This window comes from Hyla sarda, chromosome 2, assembly GCF_029499605.1.
Source record: "Hyla sarda isolate aHylSar1 chromosome 2, aHylSar1.hap1, whole genome shotgun sequence".
NCBI lineage: Eukaryota > Metazoa > Chordata > Amphibia > Anura > Hylidae > Hyla > Hyla sarda.
Window position 1 is genome coordinate 52708117 of NC_079190.1, and position 21436 is coordinate 52729552.

Genomic DNA, 21436 nt, shown 5'->3' on the forward strand with positions numbered 1-21436 from the left:
GTTTTTTGGCAGGAATTATTACAAAGTCAGTGTTAAAAATTCGAAAATTGCATTTTTTCACAAATGCATCATTTGTAGGACATATTTTTTGTATATCACTTCTGATATTGCAAGAAATGCACCCTATATTTTATTAAGCTGATTGGTCCGTGTTAGGAAATACCCTGGCTTAGTCCATATTTGGTTCCTTGGCCGCGTGGTAGGACCCAGAAGGAGAGGAGCACCATTTGTCTTTCAGGGCATCATTTTAGGCCGAATGGATTATAGGCAGCACTTCATGCCTGCAAAGGGTTTTAGCTGCCAGAACCATACAGAACCCCCACAAGTGACCCCATTTTGGAAACTACACCCCCTAAAGTAGTCATCTAGACCAAAAGGGAGTACTTTGAGTCCTTTTTGTGTGGCTGGAATGGATACAAAGTCAGTGGGAAAAATAAAAATTTTCTTATTTTTTCACAAATGCATCATTTGTGGGACATATTTTTTGTACATTGCATCTGAAAAGTAGAAAATGCGCCCTATATTTTATTACGCTGTTCGTCCCGTGTTCGGTAATATCCCGCTTAGACCATATTTGGTTGCATGGCAACATGGTGGGACCCAAAAGGAGAGGAGCCCCATTTGGCTTTCAGGATATCATTATACAAATTATAGGCCGCACTTCATCTTGCAAAGCATTCTAGCTGTCAGAACAATACCGCACCCCCAGAAGTGACCCCATTTTCGAAACTACACCCCCTAAAGTATTCACCTAGGGCAAAAGAGAGTACATTGAGCTCTTATTGTGTGGCTAGAATTATATCAAAGTCAGTGGAAAAAATAGAAATTAGCTTTTTTTCCCACAAATTCTTTATTTGTGGGACATCATTTTGGTAAGTCGCTTTGAAATGGAAGAAATACGTCCCATATTTTATCACCCTGCTCGTCCCGGGCTGGGCAGTACCCCTACTTAGGCTACATCTGGTTGCTTGACCGCCTGGTAGGACCAAGAAGGAGAGGAGCCCCCTTTGGCTTTCAGGGCATCATTATATGAATAGTCCCCATTCATACTGCATTTCTGCAGTATAGGTGTCCGTTGTCATGTCAAAAAAGGGATGCCAATATATACTGTAGCAGTCTTATTCAGAAATAAATGGAGATGCTACAGTATACGTCAGCATCACTCTTTTTGACGTGATGCTGACGGATACCTCTAACAAACGCAGTATGAGCGGGACGCCGTGTAGGGGCACAGAGCACATCCGCGGCTTATTTCATATGCCCCCCAGCAGTCACAAGGGCGAGATCACTGCTGTGGCTGGACAGCTCAGTGTATCCTCTCATGACTGCCGGTGGGAAATCCGCCGCTATGAGTGGACACACAAAGCTACCAAGCCGCAGCAGGGAGCTCATTATCGTGACTGCTGGCGGGCATCCGCAGCATGTAATATGGTGCGGATGTGCGCTGTGTGATCCTACACATTATGCATTTTTATTTTTGATTATATTATTATATTTATTTAATAAATGTGTTTTTATTAATTTTTTTACACTTTTTTACATTTTTTTACACTTTTTTTTTACATTTATTGTCTTTACACTTTCTTTTTTACACTTTTATTTATTTTATATATTTTTTACACTTTTTTAATGCTTTGGTATACTTAGTATTCCAAAGCATTGCAGTTATATGCTGTCTGCCAGTTTTACACTAGCAGGCAGCATATCAGGACGTGCCTCAGGCACGTCCTGAAAGGCAATAACTGGGGCAGACCTGGGAGTCCTAGTAAAGACAATAGTCCTAGTAAAGACGATAGTTGCGGGGTGCTACAGGAGAGAGACAGAGGGAGCCCCCTCCCTCTGTCAAAACTCCTTACAGCTCGTGGTCGCTTCCGAAGTTTTCTTCTGTCCTGGCAATAACGCAGGTCCCCGCCAGCGGGGATTACACACAGCACCCCGCAATCGCGCTGCGGGGTGCTGCAGGGAAGACAGAGGGAGCTCCCTCCCTCTGTCATAACACTTACAGCCAGCGGTCACTTCCGACCGTGGCTGTAAGGGTTAAAATGCCGGGACTGAAGTTTACTTCAGTCCCGGCATTGTGGCAGGGTCCCTGCTGTGTGTTACAGCCGAGTCCCTGCTGTATACACGTCCAGGCTGAATGCACGTTCAGCCATTAGGACGTGTATACTCGTCCATGGCTCTCGTGGGTGCTGCCCAGTGCACCCACGAGAGCCATGGACGAGTATACACGTCCTAATGGCTGAATGTGCATTCAGCCTGGACGTGTATACATGTCCATGGTCCTTAAGGTGTTAAGCATGGAGGTGGATCAATCATGCTTTGGGGTTGTATTGCAGCCAGTGGCACAGGGAACACCTCACGAGTAGAAGGAAAAATGGATTCAATAAAATTCCAGCAAATTTTGGATGCTAACTTGATGCCATCTGTGAAAAAGCTGAAGTAAAAGAGAGGATGGCTTCTACAAATAGATAATGATCCTAAGCACACCTCGAAATCCACGGGAGATTACATCTAGAGGCGTAAACTGAAGGTTTTGCCATGGCCTTCACAATCTCCTACCTCAACATAATTGAAAATCTATGGATAGACCTTAAAAGAGCAATGCGTGACAGACAGCCCAGAAATCTCAAAGAACTGGAAGACTTTTTTTGTAAGGAAGAATGGGCAAAGATACCTCAAACAAGAATTGAAAGACTCTTGGCTGGCTACAAAAAGTGTTTACAAGCTGTGATACTTGCCAAAGGGGCAGTACAAGATATTAACTCTGTAGGGTGCCCAAACTTTTGCAGATGCCATTTTTTTGTTTTCTGTTATTTTGAAAGTATAAATTATGGAAATAAAATCTAACTTTTGTTGACATATTATAAGAATGTCTAATCTGTAATTTGATGCCTTTTGGAGATTTTTCCATCTTTCCATGGCTTCTTTATGCACATTTATACAAATTTTTATCTGGGGTGCCCAAACTTTTGATCCCCCACTGTACATGAGGTTCGGGATAAGGAACAGTTGCCAAAGGAACAGTTGCCCATAGAAACCAATCAGATTGCTTCTTTCATTTTGCAGAGTCCTCGTTAACAATTAAAGAAGCGATCTGATTGGTTGCTATGGGCAACTCAGCAACTTTTCCTCTGGACAGGTTTTGATAAATCTCCCCCAAATGGGGAGATTTATCAATATCTATCTATGTGCAGCCACTTCACAGCCTTTTTTTTTTTTGCAGTGTTTTTAACTTACATGCGCCAAATTTATCGAAGCGGCGCACAGACTTTGATTAATTTAGCACAAAAGAAAAATCACCTTAACATCTTGCTGTAGTATGTCATTTTTTTAAGGCAAGGCAGATGTGGTATGAATTTGCATTTTATTTATTTATTTATTTATTTATTTTTTACATTTGCCCATAATTTTTTCACCTTATAACCCTTTAAATTTTGCACCAAAAAATCCATATGATGGCTTATTTTTTGCGGCACCAATTCTACTTTGTTATTACATCAGTCATTTTTCCCAAAAATCGACGACAAAACAAAAAAAAATTTAAAAAATCATTGTTTGACAAACACGCCATTTTGTAATTTTTGGGGGCTTCTATTTCTAAGCAGTACATTTTTTGGGGAAAAATGACACCTTATCTTTATTCTGTAGGTCCATATTATTAAAATGATACCCTACTTATATAGGTTTGATTTTTTCGTACTTCTGGGAAAAATCATAACTACATGCACGAAAATGTATACGTTTAAAATAGTCAGCTCCTGACCCCTAAAACTTTATTTTTCCGCCTATGGGGTGATATGGGGCTCATTTTCTGCTCCATGATCTGAAGTTTTTATCGGTACCATTTTTGTATTGATCGGACTTTTGATCGCTTTTTATTCATTTTTTCATTAAATAAAAAGTGAACAAAAATACACTATTTTGGACTTTTGAATTTTTTTGCGTGTATGCCATTGACCACGCAGTTTAATTAACAATATATTTTTATAGTTCTGACATTTACGCACGCGGCGATACCCCATATGTTTACTTTTATTTACGCAGTTTTTTTTTTTTACATTGGGAAAAGGGGGGGGGGTGATTCAAACTTTTATTAGGTAAGGGGTTAAATCACATTTATTAACACTTTATTTTTACTTTTTCTTTTTTTGCAATGTTATAGCTCCCATAGGGGACTATAACATTGCACACACTGATTTCCTACACTGATCACTGCCATGCAATAGCATGGCATTGATCAGTATTATCGCCGCTCAACTGCTCCTGCCTGGATCTCAGGCACGCAGCAGTCATTCGGCGATCGGACACCGAGGAGGAAGGTAGGGACCCTCCTTGCGTCCTGCAAGCTGTTTGGGACACCGCAATTTCACCACGGCGGTCCCAAACAGCACCATTGAGGTAACCAGCAATGTTTACTTTAGTTTTAGAGTTAAATGCTGGACATCAGCTCGATCGGTGATGTCCGGGATTAGCCGTGGGTCCTGGGTGCTTATATCAACCGAGACCCACTGGGTATGCGTCATACCTCGGGAGCCGCAAATGGACATTAATGAACGTCCATTTGCGGCAATGGGTTAATAAATCCTGTCCATTGCCTAGTCAAGAATGAAGCACTGTATTTCACAGTCAATTTTGCCGAAGTTGTCTATTTGAAATTGTGCAAAATTGTTGCACAAAAACTAACTGCGCAAAAACTTTTGCCACCAAATTTCAGCCTATAAAGTGTCAGGAATGCAATAATAAATCTCCCCCAAAGCTCTGGCTCTGAGGGAGAGATTTATCGAAACCTGTGGAGAGGAAATATTGACCAGTTGCCCATAGCAACCAACCAGATCGCTTCTTTCATTTTTAAAAAGGCACCCTCATCCGGAATTACAAAAACATAGCTGCTTTCTCTCAAAAACTGTGTCGCCCCTGTCTTCAGTTTGTATGTGGTATTGCAGCTCTGTTTTATTGAGGCAAATAAGAGAGGACAAGATAGACCAGGAAAATGGAAATTGCTTTGTGCTTCCAATATGCAATCTATAGATGGTGAGTATATAAAAAGGATGGGGGAGATTTATCAAAACCTGTGCAAAGGAAAAGTTGCCCATAGCAACCAATCAGATTGCTTCTTTCATTTTTCATAGGCCTCTTTAACCCCTTAAGGACACAGGGCGTACCTGTACGTCCTCAGTTCTCTCTCTTTTTAAAACACGGGCCATGGCCTCTAACCCATGGCTAATAGGGCGTGGCACTGATCACAGTGCTGCGTGCAATTAACCCTTTAGACACAACGTTCAAAGTTGATCGCCACATCTAAAGTGAAAGTAAAGTACTCCCGATTAGCTCAGTGGGCTGTTCGGCACCGCCGTGACGAAATCTTGGCGTCCCCAACAGCTGGAGGACACATGGAGGGTCCCCTACCTTCCTCCTCGCTGTCCGATCGCCGAATGACTGCTCAGTGCCTGAGATCCAGGCATGACCAGTCAAGCGGCAGAATCATTGATCAATGATTTCCTATGGGATAACAATGATCAATGTAAAAGATCAGTGTGTGCAGTGTTATAGCCCCCTATGGGAGCTATAACATTGCAAAAAAAAAAAGTGAAAAAAAATAAAAATAGTTAATAAAGATCATTTAACTCCTTCCCTAATAAAAGTAAGAATCAAAAAAAATTCCAAAGTCCAACACTTTTTACATCATGGAAAAATTAATAAAAAGCAATCAAAAAGTCCAATCAATACAAAAACTTCAGATCATGGCGCAAAAAAATGAGCCCTCATACCGCCCCGTCCGCAGAAAAATAAAAAAAAGTTATAGGGGTCAGAAGATGACAATTTTAAACATATAAATTTTCCTTTATGTAGTTATGATTTTTTCCAGAAGTACGACAAAATCAAACCTATATAAGTAGGGTATCATTTTAACCCCTTAAGGACTGAGCGATTTAACGTTTTTGCATTTTCGTTTTTTCCTCCTTGCCTTTAAAAAATCATAATCCTTTCAATTTTACACCTAAAAATCCATATTATGGCTTATTTTTTGCGCCGCCAATTCTACTTTACAGTGACATTAGTCATTTTACCACAGCAAAACAGAAAAAAAATTCATTGTACGACAAACTTGAAGAAAAAATGCCATTTTGTAGATTTTGGGGGCTTCCGTTTCTACGCAGTACATTTTTCGGTAAAAGTGACACCTTATCTTTATTCTGTAGGTCCATACGGTTAAAATGATACCCTACTTATATAGGTTTGATTGTGCATTACTTCAGAAAAAAATCATAACTACATGCAGGAAAATGTATACGTTTAAAATTGTCATTTTCTGAGCCCTATAACTTTTTTATTTTTCTGTGTTCAGGGCGCTATGAGGGCTAATTTTTTGTGCCGTGATCTGAAGTTCTTAGCGGTACCATTTTTGTTCTGATCAGACTTTTTGATCACTTTTTATTCACTTTTTTGTGGTATAAAAAGTGATCAAAAATGCGCTATTTTGGACTTTGGCATTTTTTTGCGTGTTCGCCATTGAATGTGCGGTTTAAAAAGTGGAATATTTTTATAATTCGGACATTTCCACACGCGGTGATACCACATATGTGTATTTTTATTTTTATTTACACTGTTTTATTTTGTTACTAGGAAATGCCGGGTAATTTAAACTATTAATTCAGAAGGGAATACCTGAAAGGGTTAACTTTATTTTTACACTTTTTTTTTTTTTTGCACTTTTTTTTTACACTTTTTTTTTTTGCAAGCTGATAGGTGCCATAGAGACCTATCAGCTTGCAATGGCTGATTTCATTTACAGACTGGAACTCAGGCTGGGAGTAATCAATCGGAGCCTGGACACCGCCGGAGAAGGTAAGAGACCTTCTTCTCTCCGGGTAGCTGATCGGGGCCTCGCGATTTTATCTCGATGACCCCGATCAGCCCTTCTGAGCAGCCGGGAAGCATTTAGTTTCACTTTAGATGCGGCGCTCGCATCGAAAGGGTTAATAGCGCGTTGCCGAATGATCGCGGCCGCGCGCTATTAGCCGCGGGTCCCGGCTGTGAATAGGCGCCGGGACCATCCCGCTATGACACGGGACCGCACTTAGGACGTTTATGAACGTCCATTTGCGGGAAGAGGTTAATCGTATGGACCTACAGAATAAAGATAAGGTGTCATTTTTACCGAAAAATGTACTACGTAGAAACGGAAGCCCCCAAAAGTTACAAAATTGTGTTTTTTCTTTTTTGTGTTGTTTTTTTTTTTCCGTTTCATCGTAGATTTTTGGGTACAATGACTGATTTCATTAAAGTAGAACTGGTGGTGCAAAAAATAAGCCATCATATGGATTTTTAGGTTCAAAATTGAAAGAGTTATGATTTTTTTAAGGTAAGGAGGAAAAAATGAAAGAGGCAAACCCCCTGGTCCTTAACCCCTTAAGGACCGGGGGGGGGGGGGGAGGGGGGGGTTTCCGTTTTTGCATTTTCGTTTTTGCTCCTTGCCTTTAAAAAATCATAACTCTTTCAATTTTGCACCTAAAAATCCATATAATGGCTTATTTTTTGCGCCACCAATTCTACTTTGTAATGACGTCAGTCATTTTGGCCAAAAATCTACGGTAAAACGGAAAAAAAATAATTGTGCGACAAAATTGAAAAAAAACACGCCGTTTTGCAACTTTTTTGGGGCTTCCGTTTCTACGTAGTACATTTTTCAGTAAAAATTACACCTTATCATTATTCTGTAGGTCCATACGATTAAAATGATACCCTACTTATATAGGTTTGATTTTGTCGTACTTCTGGAAAAAATCATAACTACATGCAGGAAAATCATCTTCTGACCCCTATAACTTTTTTATTTTTCCGTGTATGGGGCGGTATGAGGGCTCATTTTTTGTGCCTTGTTCTGAAGTTTTTAGCAGTACCATTTTTGCATTTATAGGACTTCTTGATCGCTTTTTATTTTGGACTTTGGAATTTTTTTGCGCGTACGCCATTGACCTAGCGGTTTAATTAACGATATATTTTTATAATTTGGACATTTCCGCACGCGGTGATACCACATATGTTTATTTTTATTTAGACTGTTTTTTTTTTTATTGGAAAAGGGGGGTGATTCAAACTTTTAATAGGGGAGGGGTTAAATGATTTTTATTCACTTTTTTTTTCACTTTTTTTTTGCAGTGTTATAGCTCCCATAGGGACCTATAACACTGCACACACTGATCTTTTACATTGATCACTGGCTTCTCATAGGAAACCAGTGATCGATGATTCTGCCGCATGACTGCTCAGGCCTGGATCTCCGGCACTGAGCAGTCATTCGGCGATCGGACAGCGAAGAGGCAGGTAGGGGCCCTCCCGCTGTCCTGTAAGCTGTTCGGGATACCGCGATTTCGCCGCGGCTATCCCGAACAGCCCACTGAGCTAACCGGCAGTTTTTACTTTCACTTTTAGCCACGTGGCTCAGCTCTGAGCGCGCGGCTAAAGGGTTAATAGCACGCGACGCCGCCGCGCGCTATTAGTGGCGGGTCCTGGCTTCACTATGACGCGGGGCCCGCGTGATATGATGCCGGGTTACAGTGTAACCCCGCATTATATCACGGGAGCAGGACCAAGGACGTACCGGTATGTCTTTGGTCCTTAAGGGGTTACAAATTAAAGAAGTGATCTGATTGGTTGCTATGGGCAACTGGTCAACTTTTCCTGTGCACAGGTTTTGATGAATCTTCCCCGATAAGTTTATAAGTATTAACTCATTTCTGGGTTGAATTAACCCTTTCTTTCATTCATTGAGGCAAACAGAGCCAAGCAGCAATACCACACACAACCTGAAGACAGGTGTGGTGCTGTTTTTTTTAATTTTTTTATTTTTTTTTTGAAGAAAGCAGCTATGTTTTTCTAATCCTGGATAACCCCTTTAATAGTCTCATACACAACTTTACCCGGCAATAGGGGCCCTGTTGACTGAATCTAGTCTGATTGCTGATTCTATTCAATCTGTGCCCTAAATAAATTTTTGGAGTTTTGCTCATCCCTATCTGTTACCAAACAAGCGTTCATTATGTGTATGGCCACCTTTACAAGGTGTGGTAATGAAACATTACAATCTGCAAACTGCAAACTGTTTACATGGTGCCCTCAGCACTTTCTTAGGCTGGGTTCACACTACGATTTGTAATTACGGTTCCCGTATACGGCTGGGAGGAGGGGGAGGCGGGGCTTAATCGCGGTGCCCGCACTCAGCCGTATAGGGGAACCGTATTTAATGCATGTCTATGAGCCGACCGGAGTGAACCGCAGCCTCCGGTCGGCTGCTTTTTCGGCCGCATGCGGTTTGCCGACCGCAGGCAAAAATGTGGTCGACCACGTTTTTGCCTGCGGTCGGGAAACCGCATTTGGCCGAAAAAGCAGCCGACCGGAGGCTGCGGTTCACTCCGGAGGGCTCATAGACATGCATTAAATATGGTTCCCCTATACGGCTGAGTGCGGGCGCCACTATTAAGCCCCGCCCACCCCTCCTCCCAGCCATATACGGGAACCGTAGTTACAAATCGTAGTGTGAACCCAGCCTTATACATATTGGGGGGTATTTATCAAAGGATTTATGTGGGTTTTTTTTTTTCCGGTAACTTTGGCGCAATACTTTGGTGCAGTGTCTTTTTGCGCCAAAGTTTGGTGCATTTTCTCCACTGTCATTTTTACAACTTTCTCAAAATAACACGGTCCTGTGTGTGATTTTACTTTAGTCAGTAATACATCATTTGCGCCAATCGATCTTTGGAGCAATTTTGCGCCTTTAGAGGGTTTTTTTTTGGCGCAATTCACCGCCAATAAATTTTCTACATGGAAAACACACATAGCAATGTCAGAAAATATAAAGGCGTCAAGATATATATAAAAAAAAATTGTGTGAAAGCAGCGACGCCTCAGGGGCTGCGCAATACTATCCTGCGACATAGTTGTCTCTGAGGAACCTTCACCCTCCGTTGAGCCAGCATTGGACATGGCCACACATCAGGAAAGGTGAGCACTAAAGCAGTGGTCTCCAACCTGCGGACCTCCAGATGTTGCAAAACTACAACTCCCAGCATGCCCGGACAGCCGTTGGCTGTCCGGGCATGCTGGGAATTGTAGTTTTGCAACATCTGGAGGTCCGCAGGTTGAAGACCACTGCACTAAAGTAACACAAAAAAAAACACTCAAGTTGAAAATAAAATCCATTTCACATGGTGACTATAAACCCCACAAAAGAAAATAACTCACGTCGCTTGCTGATATACTGCAGGAGGGACTCCGAAATGGCTGCTCTACAGGGTAAAATACGCGTCCTCTGTGGCGGTAAGTTCTGTGTAAAAGGCGCTGGGAACAGCTGATTTCAACATTTGCGCCAAAATTACTAACAACTTGCACCAAATGATAAATTTGGTGCATGCCCACAAAAACCAAAGTGAAAAAAAAAAGGGTAAAAAGAAACTGTCAACAGGCAAAATTGATAAATACCCCCCCCCCCCCCCCTCTTATTCCCTACTGTAATACTGATTTGGGGGGGATTGGTTTGCCCTTGTTGGTGTTTCCCTCTAACACCTTTATTCTATCTCTGTCCTACATTTCACGCCATTGACCTACTTTTGGCAAGTGAATAATTTAGCTTCTTCCTGGAGACGACTGGTCGGCTGCGCTCCTTTGGGTTTTGCAGCAGCGGCCATTTAAAGCTATGCTTTGTGACTTTCTCATTGAGGGCAGACAGTGTGAGGTGACATTAAAGGGGTCCTCCGCTCCTTGTATACCTTGGCAGATGAAGCTTTTCTAATGCAATGAAATGTGCACTCTTCATATTAAATTGTAGAGGAACATAGCACTATGCCGTTGGCTGTCCGGGCATGCTGGGAGTTGTAGTTTTGCAACATCTGGAGGTCCGCAGGTTGAAGACCACTGCACTATAAGATGCCTAAGATATTCTGTATCTGAGCCCAAACTAAAGCCTAAACTGCTTTCATAGCTCACTGGGCCAACCACATATGTAGAAGCTAGAGATGAGCGAACTTACAGTAAATTCTATTCGTCACAAACTTCTCGGCTCGGCAGTTGATGTCTTATCCTGCATAAATTAGTTCAGCTTTCCGGTGCTCCCGTGGGCTGGAAAAGGTGGATACAGTCCTAGGAGACTCTTTCCTAGGAACGTAGAGGCCCCAAATGATAACATTTTGCAGTTATCAGCTCCTCTGTCCTCACAATCTGTCTCTTTCTTGTGGCGTCTCCAATGTCCTGTATTCCTCCCACAGTATTCATCTCTGCTTCCTTGTGGTGCTTAGTGTTGAGCGGCATAGGCCATATTCGAATTTGCGATATTTTGCGAATATATGGACGAATATTCCTCACATTTGCTAAATTTGCATATTTGTAATATTCGCGATTTATTTTCGCATATGCGAAAATTAGCATATGCGCAAATTAGCATATAACAAAATTAGCATATGCGAAATAGGCAAATTTCCACATATACAAAAATTTGCGCACGCCTGTCTCACACAGTAGTATTAGAGCCTTCTTTACACCACACAAGCTGGAAGCAGAGAGGGATGATCACTGTGATGTGCACTGTGAAAAAAAAAAGATTCATAATTGCGAATATATAGTGCTATATTCGCGAATATTCGTGAATTCGCGAATATGCGATATTCGCGAATAAAATTTGCATTGCGAATATTCGCGAGCAACACTAGACTGGTGCCATCCTCCTCCTCTGACCGGGCATCTCTAGGGCACACATTAGCGCCTGGTTTCTTATATGACCAGTGTGCGCTGAAGACCTACTTCCTCCATTAATGCCCTGTGGCCATTTAAATAACCCCTTGGCTACTCTTCCTCATCTGAGCAAATATGTTTTTATGTCCCTGAAAGCTGCACCGATGTACTTCTGATTTGTATTCTCTATTTCTGACCCAACTAGTTTCCTGACTATTCTCCTCTTCGGCTTTTTTCCCTTACTTTCAGCCATATACCTGTATTGCAAAAACTCCACCTGCCCTGACCTCGGCTTTTTCATTGTGCTGACTGTACTCTGCTCACCCTGACCACTGACTGATCAACTATGTCTTCTATCTACTCCTACCGCACTGCTTTTGGAAACATCCGGATCATTTCAGTGATGGAATTGCAGACCAACATGGAGCCAATCTTATTCCTGCCACATCAGCTCAAACAGGTAAGCACAAAACATACACAAGAACCCTTTCTATTTTTATCTAATAATAGCTTATGCTGCCCTATATAAGCAGTGCTGCTATAATAACTTCTGGTATAGATGCTGGTGCTCCAGCCACTGATGAATTACAACTTACAGCATGCCAATAATAATACAAATAATACATGCCCAGCAGTAGTGTTATTTTGCCAACCTTAAATGTATTTTTATTTATTTATTTATTTATACAGCGCCTACAGATTCTGTACCGCTTAATGGGCACTGTCAAACATAGAAACATAGAATGTGTCAGCAGATAAGAACATTTGGCCCATCTAGTCTGCCCAATATTATGAATCCTGTCAATAGTCCCTGTCCCTATCTTATATGAAGGATAGCCTTATACCTATCTCTATCTTATATGAAGTATAGCCTTATACCTATCTCTATCTTATATGAAGGATAGCCTTATACCTATCTCTATCTTATATGAAGGATAGCCTTATACCTATCTCTATCTTATATGAAGGATAGCCTTATACCTATCACTATCTTATATGAAGGATAGCCTTATACCTATCTCTATCTTATATGAAGGATAGCCTTATACCTATCTCTATCTTATATGAAGGATAGCCTTATACCTATCTCTATCTTATATGAAGGATAGCCTTATACCTATCCCTATCTTATATGAAGGATAGCCTTATGCTTATCCCATGCATGTTTAAACTCCTTCACTGTATTTGCAGCGACCACTTCTGCAGGAAGGCTATTCCATGCATCCACTACTCTCTCAGTAAAGTAATACTTCCTGATATTACTGCAGAAACCTTTCCCCTCTAATATAAAACTATGTTCTCTTGTGGTAGTTTTCCTTCTCTTATATATCCTCTCCTCCTTTACCGTGTTGACTCCCTTTATGTATATAAAAGTTTCTATCATATCCCCTCTGTCTCTTCTTTCTTCTATACATGTTAAGATCCTTTAACCTTTCCTGGTAAGTTTTGTCCTGCAATCCATGTACTAGTTTAGTATCTTCTCTGAACTCTCTCTAGAGTATCTATATCCTTTTGGAGATATGGCCTCCAGTACTGCGCACAATACTCCAAGTGAGGTCTCACCAGTGTTCTGTACAACTGCATGAGCACTTCTCTCTTTCTACTGCTAATACCTCTCCCTATACATCCAAGCATTCTGCTAGCATTTCCTGCAGCTCTATTACATTGTCTTCCTACCTTTATGTCTTCTGAAATAATGACCCCTAAATCCCTCTCCTCAGATACTGAGGTCAGGACTTTGTCCAATAGTCTATACTCTGCTCGAGGGTTTTTACGCCCCAGGTGCATTATTTTGCACTTATTCACATTAAATTTCAGTTCTGACCATTCTTCTAGTTTGCCTAAATCGTTTTCCAGTCCGAATGTACCCTAAAAACACTGCACTACACTAACACATAATAAAGGGTAAAACACTACATGTACACCTCATTACACTGACCCCCCCCCAATAAAAATGAAAAACATATCGTATGGCAGTGTTTCCAAAACGGAGCCTCCAGCTGTTGCAAAACAACAACTCCCAACATTTCCGGACAGCCACTGACTGTCCAGGCATGCTGGGAGTTTAGCAACTGCTGGAGGCACCCTGTTTGGGACTCACTGGCGTAGAATACCCCTATGTCCACCCCTATGCAATCCCTAATTTAGTCCTCAAATGCGCATGGTGCTCTCTCACTTCGGAGCCCTGTCGTATTTCAAGGAAAAAATTTAGGGCCACATATAGGGTATTTCCGTACTCGGAAGAAATTGCACTACAAAATTTAGGGGGCTTTTTCTCCCTTTACCCCTTATGAAAAGGAAAAGTTGGGGGCTACACCAGCCTGTTAGTGTAGAAAAAAAATACCCCATATGTGGGCGTCAAATGCTCTGCGGGTGCACAACAAGGCTCAGGAGTGAGAGCGCACTACGTACATTTGAGGCCTAAATTGGTGATTTGCACAGGGGTGGCTGATTTTACAGCGGTTCTGACATAGACGCAAAAAAATAAATACCCACATGTGACACCATTTTGGAAACGTCACCTCTCACGGAATGTAACAGGGGGGGGGGGGGGGGAAGAGGTATAGTGAGTTTTAACACCCCACAGGTGTTTGAAAATTTTTCCTTAAAGTTGGATGGGAAAATTAGAAAAAATTAATTTGCACTAAAATGCTGGTGTTACCCTAAATTTTTAATTTTCACAAGGGAAAATAGGAAAAAAAGCCCCCCAGAATTTGTAACTCCATTTCTTCTTCTTAGTAAGAACATACCCCATATGTTTATGTAAAGTGCTCTGCGGGCACACTACAATGCTCAGAAGAGAAGGAGTGCCATTGGGCTTTTGGAGAGAAAATTTTTGTAAACTACACCCCTCACGTAATGTAATAAGGGGTACAGTGAGCATTTACGCCCCACAGGTGTCTGACAGATTTTTGGAACAGTGGTCCGTGAAAATGAAAAATGTCAAATGCCTGTGGGGTGTAAAAACTCACTGCACCCCTTATTCAATTCTGTGAGGGGTGTAGTTTCCAAAATGGGGTCACATGTGGGGGGGGCTCCCCTGTTCTGGCACCACGGGGACTTTGTAAACGCACATGGCTCCTGACTTCTATTCCAAACAAATTCACTCTCCAAAAGCTCAATGGCACTCCTTCTCTTCTGAGCATTGTAGTTCGCCAGCAGAGCACTTGACGTCCACACATATGGGGTATTTCCATACTCAGAAGAAATGGGGTTACAAATTTTGGGGGTAATTTTCTCCTATTACCCCTAGTAAAAATGTAAAATTTGGAGAAAAAAACTGCATTTTTGTGGAAAACATCTTTTTTTTCATTTACACATCCAACTTTAACAAAAAGTCGTGAAACACATTTTCCAAAATAGTATGCCATGTGTTTTTTTTTTTTTTTTGCTGTTATGCCACCACAGGGGCTTCCTAAATGTGACATGCCCCCCAAAAACCATTTCAGCACAATTTGCTTTCCAAAAGCCAAATGTGACTCCTTCTCTTCTGAGCATTGTAGAAAAATTGGGTTATAAATTTTGGGGGGCTTTTTCTCCTATTACCCCTTGCAAAAATTCAAAAACTGGGTCTGCAAGAACATGCGAGTGTAAAAAATGAAGATTTAGAATTTTCTCCTTCACTTTGCTGCTATTCCTGTGAAACTACTAAAGGGTTAACACACTTACTGAATGTGATTTTGAATACTTTTAGGGGTGCAGTTTTTATAATGGGGTAATTTATGGGGTATTTCTAATATGAAGGCCCTTCAAATCCACTTCAAAACTAAACTAACCGCTGAAAAAATACGATTTTGAAAATTATGTGAAAAATTTTACATTTTTTCATCAAATTTTGGAGAAATCAAGAAATGATACAAGTATCAACGAAAATTTACCAACAACATAAAGTAGAATATGTCACGAAAAAAACTATCTCGGAATCAGAATGAAAGGTAAAAGCATCCCAGAGTTATTAATGCTTAAAGTGACAGTGGTCATATGTGCCAAAAATGGCCGGGTCTTACACTAAAAATTGAATGAGTCCTTAAGGGTTTAACCCCTTAAGGACGCAGGACGTAAATGTACGTCCTGGTGAGGTGGTACTTAACGCACCAGGACGTACATTTACGTCCTAAGCATAACCGCGGGCATCGGAGCGATGCCCGTGTCATGCGCGGCTGATCCCGGCTGCTGATCGCAGCCAGGGACCCGCCGGCAATGGCCGACACCCGCGATCTCGCGGGCGTCCGCCATTAACCCCTCAGGTGCCGGGATCAATACAGATCCCGGCATCTGCGGCAGTTCGCGGCTCCAGGCGTCTCCTGCTCTGGTCTGTGATCGAGCAGACCAGAGCAGGAGATGACCGATAATACTGATCTGTTCTATGTCCTATACATAGAACAGATCAGTATTAGCAATCATGGTATTGCTATGAATAGTCCCCTATGGGGACTATTCAAGTGTAAAAAAAAATTTAAAAAAATGTAAAAGTAAAAGTTAAAAAAAAGTGAAAAATCCCCTCCCCCAATAAAAAAGTAAAACGTCCGTTTTTTCCTATTTTACCCCCAAAAAGCGTAAAAAACATTTTTTATAGACATATTTGGTATCGCCGCGTGCGTAAATGTCCGAACTATTAAAATAAAATGTTAATGATCCCGTACGGTGAACGGCGTGAACGAAAAAAAATTTTAAAAGTCCAAAATTCCTACTTTTTTAATACATTTTATTAAAAAAAAAATTATAAAAAATGTATTAAAAGTTTTTTATATGCAAATGTGGTATAAAAAAAAAGTACAGATCATGGCGCAAAAAATGAGCCCCCATACCGCCGCTTACACGGAAAAATAAAAAAGTTATAGGTCATCAAAATAAAGGGATTATAAACGTACTAATTTGGTTAAAAAGTTTGTGATTTTTTTTAAGCGCAACAATAATATAAAAGTATATAATAATGGGTATCATTTTAATCGTATTGACCCTCAGAATAAAGAACACACGTCATTTTTACCATAAATTGTACGGCGTGAAAACGAAACCTTCCAAAATTAGCAAAATTGCGTTTTTCGTTTTAATTTCCCCACAAAATAGTGTTTTTTGGTTGCGCCATACATTTTATGATATAATGAGTGATGTCATTACAAAGGACAACTGGTCGCGCAAAAAACAAGCCCTCACACTAGTCTGTGGATGAAAATATAAAAGAGTTATGATTTTTAGAAGGCGAGGAGGAAAAAATGAAAACGTAAAAATTAAATTGTCTGAGTCCTTAAGGCCAAAATGGGCTGAGTCCTTAAGGGGTTAAAGGGGAAAAATTTTTTTTAAATCAACTGGTGCCAGAAAGTTAAACAGATTTGTAAATTACTTCTATTTAAAATCTTAATATCTTCCAGTACTTATCAGCTGCTGTAAACAATACAGGAAGTTGTATTGTTTTCCAGTCTGACCACAGTTCTCTCTGCTGACACCTCTGTCCATATCAGGAACTGTCCAGAGCAGCATAGGGTTGCTTTGGGGATTTGCTCCTACTCTGAACAGTTCCTGACATGGAGAGAGCAGTGTGGTCAAACTGGAAAGAACCTCCTCTGTAGTATACAGCAGCTGATAAGTACTGGAAGGATTAAGATTTTTTAATAGAAGTAATTTACAAATCTGTTTAAGTTTCTGGAGCCAGTTGATATGAAAAAAAAAAAAAAATGTTTTCCACCGGTTTACCCCTTTAAGGTAAGGGATACCAGAGCATGTGGAAAATGAGGGGCTACATGTCTAAAGTCTTGAGCTCCTTACTGGTGACTGCCCCCCCTTGTTTAAATGGAATTTGGACTTTACTTTAGCTGGAGCTTGAACACACAAATAGATTTTGATGCACGTTTTTTACCCAAAACTTTTCAGTCCACTACAGCTGTTGCAAAACCACAACTCCCAGCATGCCTGGACAGCCGAAGGCTGTCCCTGCATGCTGGGAGTTGTAGTTTTGCAACAACTGGAGGCACCCTGGTTAAGAAACACTGTTCTGAAGGCTGTTCGGGCATGCTGGGAGTTGTAGTTTTGCCACAGCTGGAGGCACCCTGATTGGAAAACACTTTTCTAATCTAACTCCTCAAAAGTTGCTGTATTGCTGTTGCATTGTATTGCTCTGAGATTGGTGTTGAATATTAAAGTTTGGCTTCAAGGTGACACTGTGCATAAATGCAGAGAGTAATGCGATAAATGCTTTGGCAGTGCAAAAAAAGCCAAGCTCAACCCATCTACATTACTGAAAGTTGGAAAAAGTAGGTAAAAGGGTCTAGCACCCCCTGTTGGAGCACGAAGGAAATGCAAGTTGTGTAATGACCTGAATCCTATTACATTTTGTACTGTACCATGGAGCTCCTAATGATCCGGACTTCTAAATCGTATAATATATGGTGCTCGTATCTAATGAATTTTCTCCATTCTGGTTATTCGGGGATGTTGGTAGAATGATATTGTGGTGAACTTTAAACTAAACTGCGAAGTTGCTTCTTTGCTGCTGTAAAATTAGGTTAAGGCTTTCCTGTCGAAATCTACTTCCATCCTCTGGAGAATCACAAAGCGGAGATTAAGCCTTCATACCTATGCTCTGCATTTAAATACATCAGTGGATCCCACAAGAATTGTCCTGGTTTACAAACTAGTTGTAGAAAATGCTATCACTTGTATTTCCCTCACTTGCAGAAAGAATAAATGAGAAAAAATAATCTGAATGTTAAGGCTTATGAGTTAAAATTTAACCCCTTAAGGACTCAGGGTTTTTCCGTTTTTTGCACTTCTGTTTTTTCCTCCTTACCTTTTAAAAATCATAACCCTTTCAATTTTGCACCTAAAATTCCATATTATGGCTTATGTTTTGTGCAACCAATTCTACTTTGCAGTGACATCAGTCATTTCCTGTAGGTCTATACGACGGTATAATAGGTTTGATTTTGTCGTACTTCTGGAAAAAATCATAACTATATGCAAAAAAAAAAAAAAAAAAAAAGGAATACGTTTAAAATTGTCATATTTTGACCCCTATAACTTTTAATTTTTTCACATACAAGGTGGTATGAGGGCTCATTTTTTGCACCGTGATCTGAAGTTTCTAGCGGTACCCTTTTTATATTGATCAGACTTTTTGATTGCTTTTTATTCATTGATTGCTTTTTTATTTCATGAATATTTTGAATTTTTTTGTGCGTACACCATTGGGGTTTAATTAACAATATATTTTTATAGTTCGGACATTTCCGCACGCGGCAATACCACATATGTTTATTTTTATTTACACAGTTTTTTTTGTTTTTTTTTTAAATGGGAAAAGGGGGTGATTTTTACTTTTATTAGGGAAGGGGTTAAATGATCTTTCTTATCTTTTTTTTCACACTTTTTTTTTGCAATGTTATAGCTCCCTCTAGGGGCTATAACACTGCACACACTGATCTTCTACACAGATCACTGTCACGCATTAACATGGCAATGATCAGTGTTATTGGCAGTCGATTGCTCAAGCTTGGATTTCAGGCTTGGAGCAATCAATCGCCGATCGGACATGCCGGAGGAAGGTAACGGACCCTCCGCTCGCATTCTAGCTGATCATGACATCACGATTTCACCATGATGGTCCCGATCAGCCCGACTGAGCTGCTGGGAGTGTATTCTTGTTACTTTAGATGAGGCATTCAACTTTGAATGCCGTGTCTAATGGCTTAATAGCGTGCGGCACACCCCTCTGTGCTGCAGGACATTTACAAATTTTTTATGAAACTAAAAAAACACGCCCCCATAGGGCATATAACACCCACCACTACAATCATCCTGTGAGTAATACATAGCAAAAAAAATATATAAAAAATGGGAGGGACCCTTGTGCTGCTGACAGACTAAGGGAAAACAAATCAACTACTTAAATTTTAACTTCCCTATCGTCTCACCAGCAGCACAATGATGGGGATTTACATCGCAAAAAACATAGGGTGGAATTAAGAATAAGCAGAATCTATAACAGATCTGACAAAAGAAAAATTATCAGAAGAGGAATTATCCATCTTATAATGTTTAAAAAAGGTCATAGGAGTGCTCTATGAAGCACTCTGGCAGATATGATCTAAAGGTACGGAGCCACGCTTGTCAACTTCCAGTGCTAAGCGTGGCTCAGTACCTTTAGATCATATCTGCCAGAGTGCTTCATGGAGCACTAGTGGAATGCGCCGTAAACTCAGGAGGCTCAACTTTTGCTCCATGGTAGGCATTGCCGATGCAATCACAGATTGAATGAGCCAATGTGGGCTTGGAAGAGTTTCTACCCTTTCTTGAGCCATGGTACAAAACAAACAGGTTTTCATCCCTTCTAAAGGGACTAGTTATTTTAATGTACAGTAGATCTACAGAACCCTCACTAAGTCAAGATGACTCTCAAGTGACTCTCTTCACCAGGCGAAGTGTCTGGAGTATATTTCGGCAGGCAGATCAATTGATTTCTATTGGAAAATGAAGGAACCTTCTGGGAGAGATCTGGTAGATATTTCAATAAATCTTTATCCTGCAGGAAAGTAGTGTAAGGTTTAGATGAAGAGAAGGCTTGAAGTTCTCCAACTCTTTTTGCTGTTGTAACTGCTAGAAGAAAACTCACTTTCATTGAAATATATTTAAAGTCCACCTTATGTAACGGCTCAAAGGGAGAAAAAGAAAGATCAGTCCAAGAGAAAAAGAAGATATCGGCACTCACCACTTCAGCTTGCAAGTCTTCTTTATTGAAGTATACTTACATACGGGGTACAGAAGAGAAGGGTAGTGGGGGGATAGTGAATGGCGACCGAGCTCCTGTTTCGCACTCCCCCACCTCGAGCGTCACCTGCACACGTGAGAGGTGTACAGGTACGTGATAGGTGTATCACCTGGTTCACTCACTTAAATAGCAGTCACAGGTACTTACAGATATGGCCGGACGAAGCACGCCAAGCGTGCGAAACAGGAGCTCGGTCGCCATTCACTATCCCCCCACTACCCTTCTCTTCTGTACCCCGTATGTAAGTATACTTCAATAAAGAAGACTTGCAAGCTGAAGTGGTGAGTGCCGATATCTTCTTTTTCTTACGGACTGATCTGTATACTGCTTACCTTATATGAGCACCACCTCCAGCAACATAGCTATACTAGCATCCATCCGCCGTCTCACACCCCAGGACACCACTAGCAGTGCTGCACCACCTCTACTGTGAATAGAAAAAGAAAGATGTTTAAGTACCAGACCCAAGTCCCACGTAGAAATAGGCTCGATGACTCTAGGACGTAGTCTAGTGATGGCCTTGACAAAGCTCTTAACCACAGATATCTGGGACAGCCTTTGTGCCAAAAAGGCTGATATTACAGCAATCTGTACCTTAAGAGTACTCTGTCGAAGCCATCCTGTAGAGATTCTAAGATCTGCACATCCGTAGGAGCAGAGCTATCAATCTGTTTGGCAGCACACCATATGAGGAAGATGTTCTTGATTCTGGCATATGACTTATTGGTAGCCTCACTCGTAGAGTGAGTGAGAAAGCGTATCCAATATATGGTCAGAAAAGCCTTTGACCTGTCAACCTCCAAGTTGTCATGTTCAGTGACGCCAGATTGTGGCAGAGCTGAGTGCCCTGAAACACCAGGTTCTGCTTCAGAGGCAGTTTCCAGAATGTTCAGTGGCTCATTATCATGAACTGTGAGAACCAGGATCTCTTGGGCCAAAACGGGATTA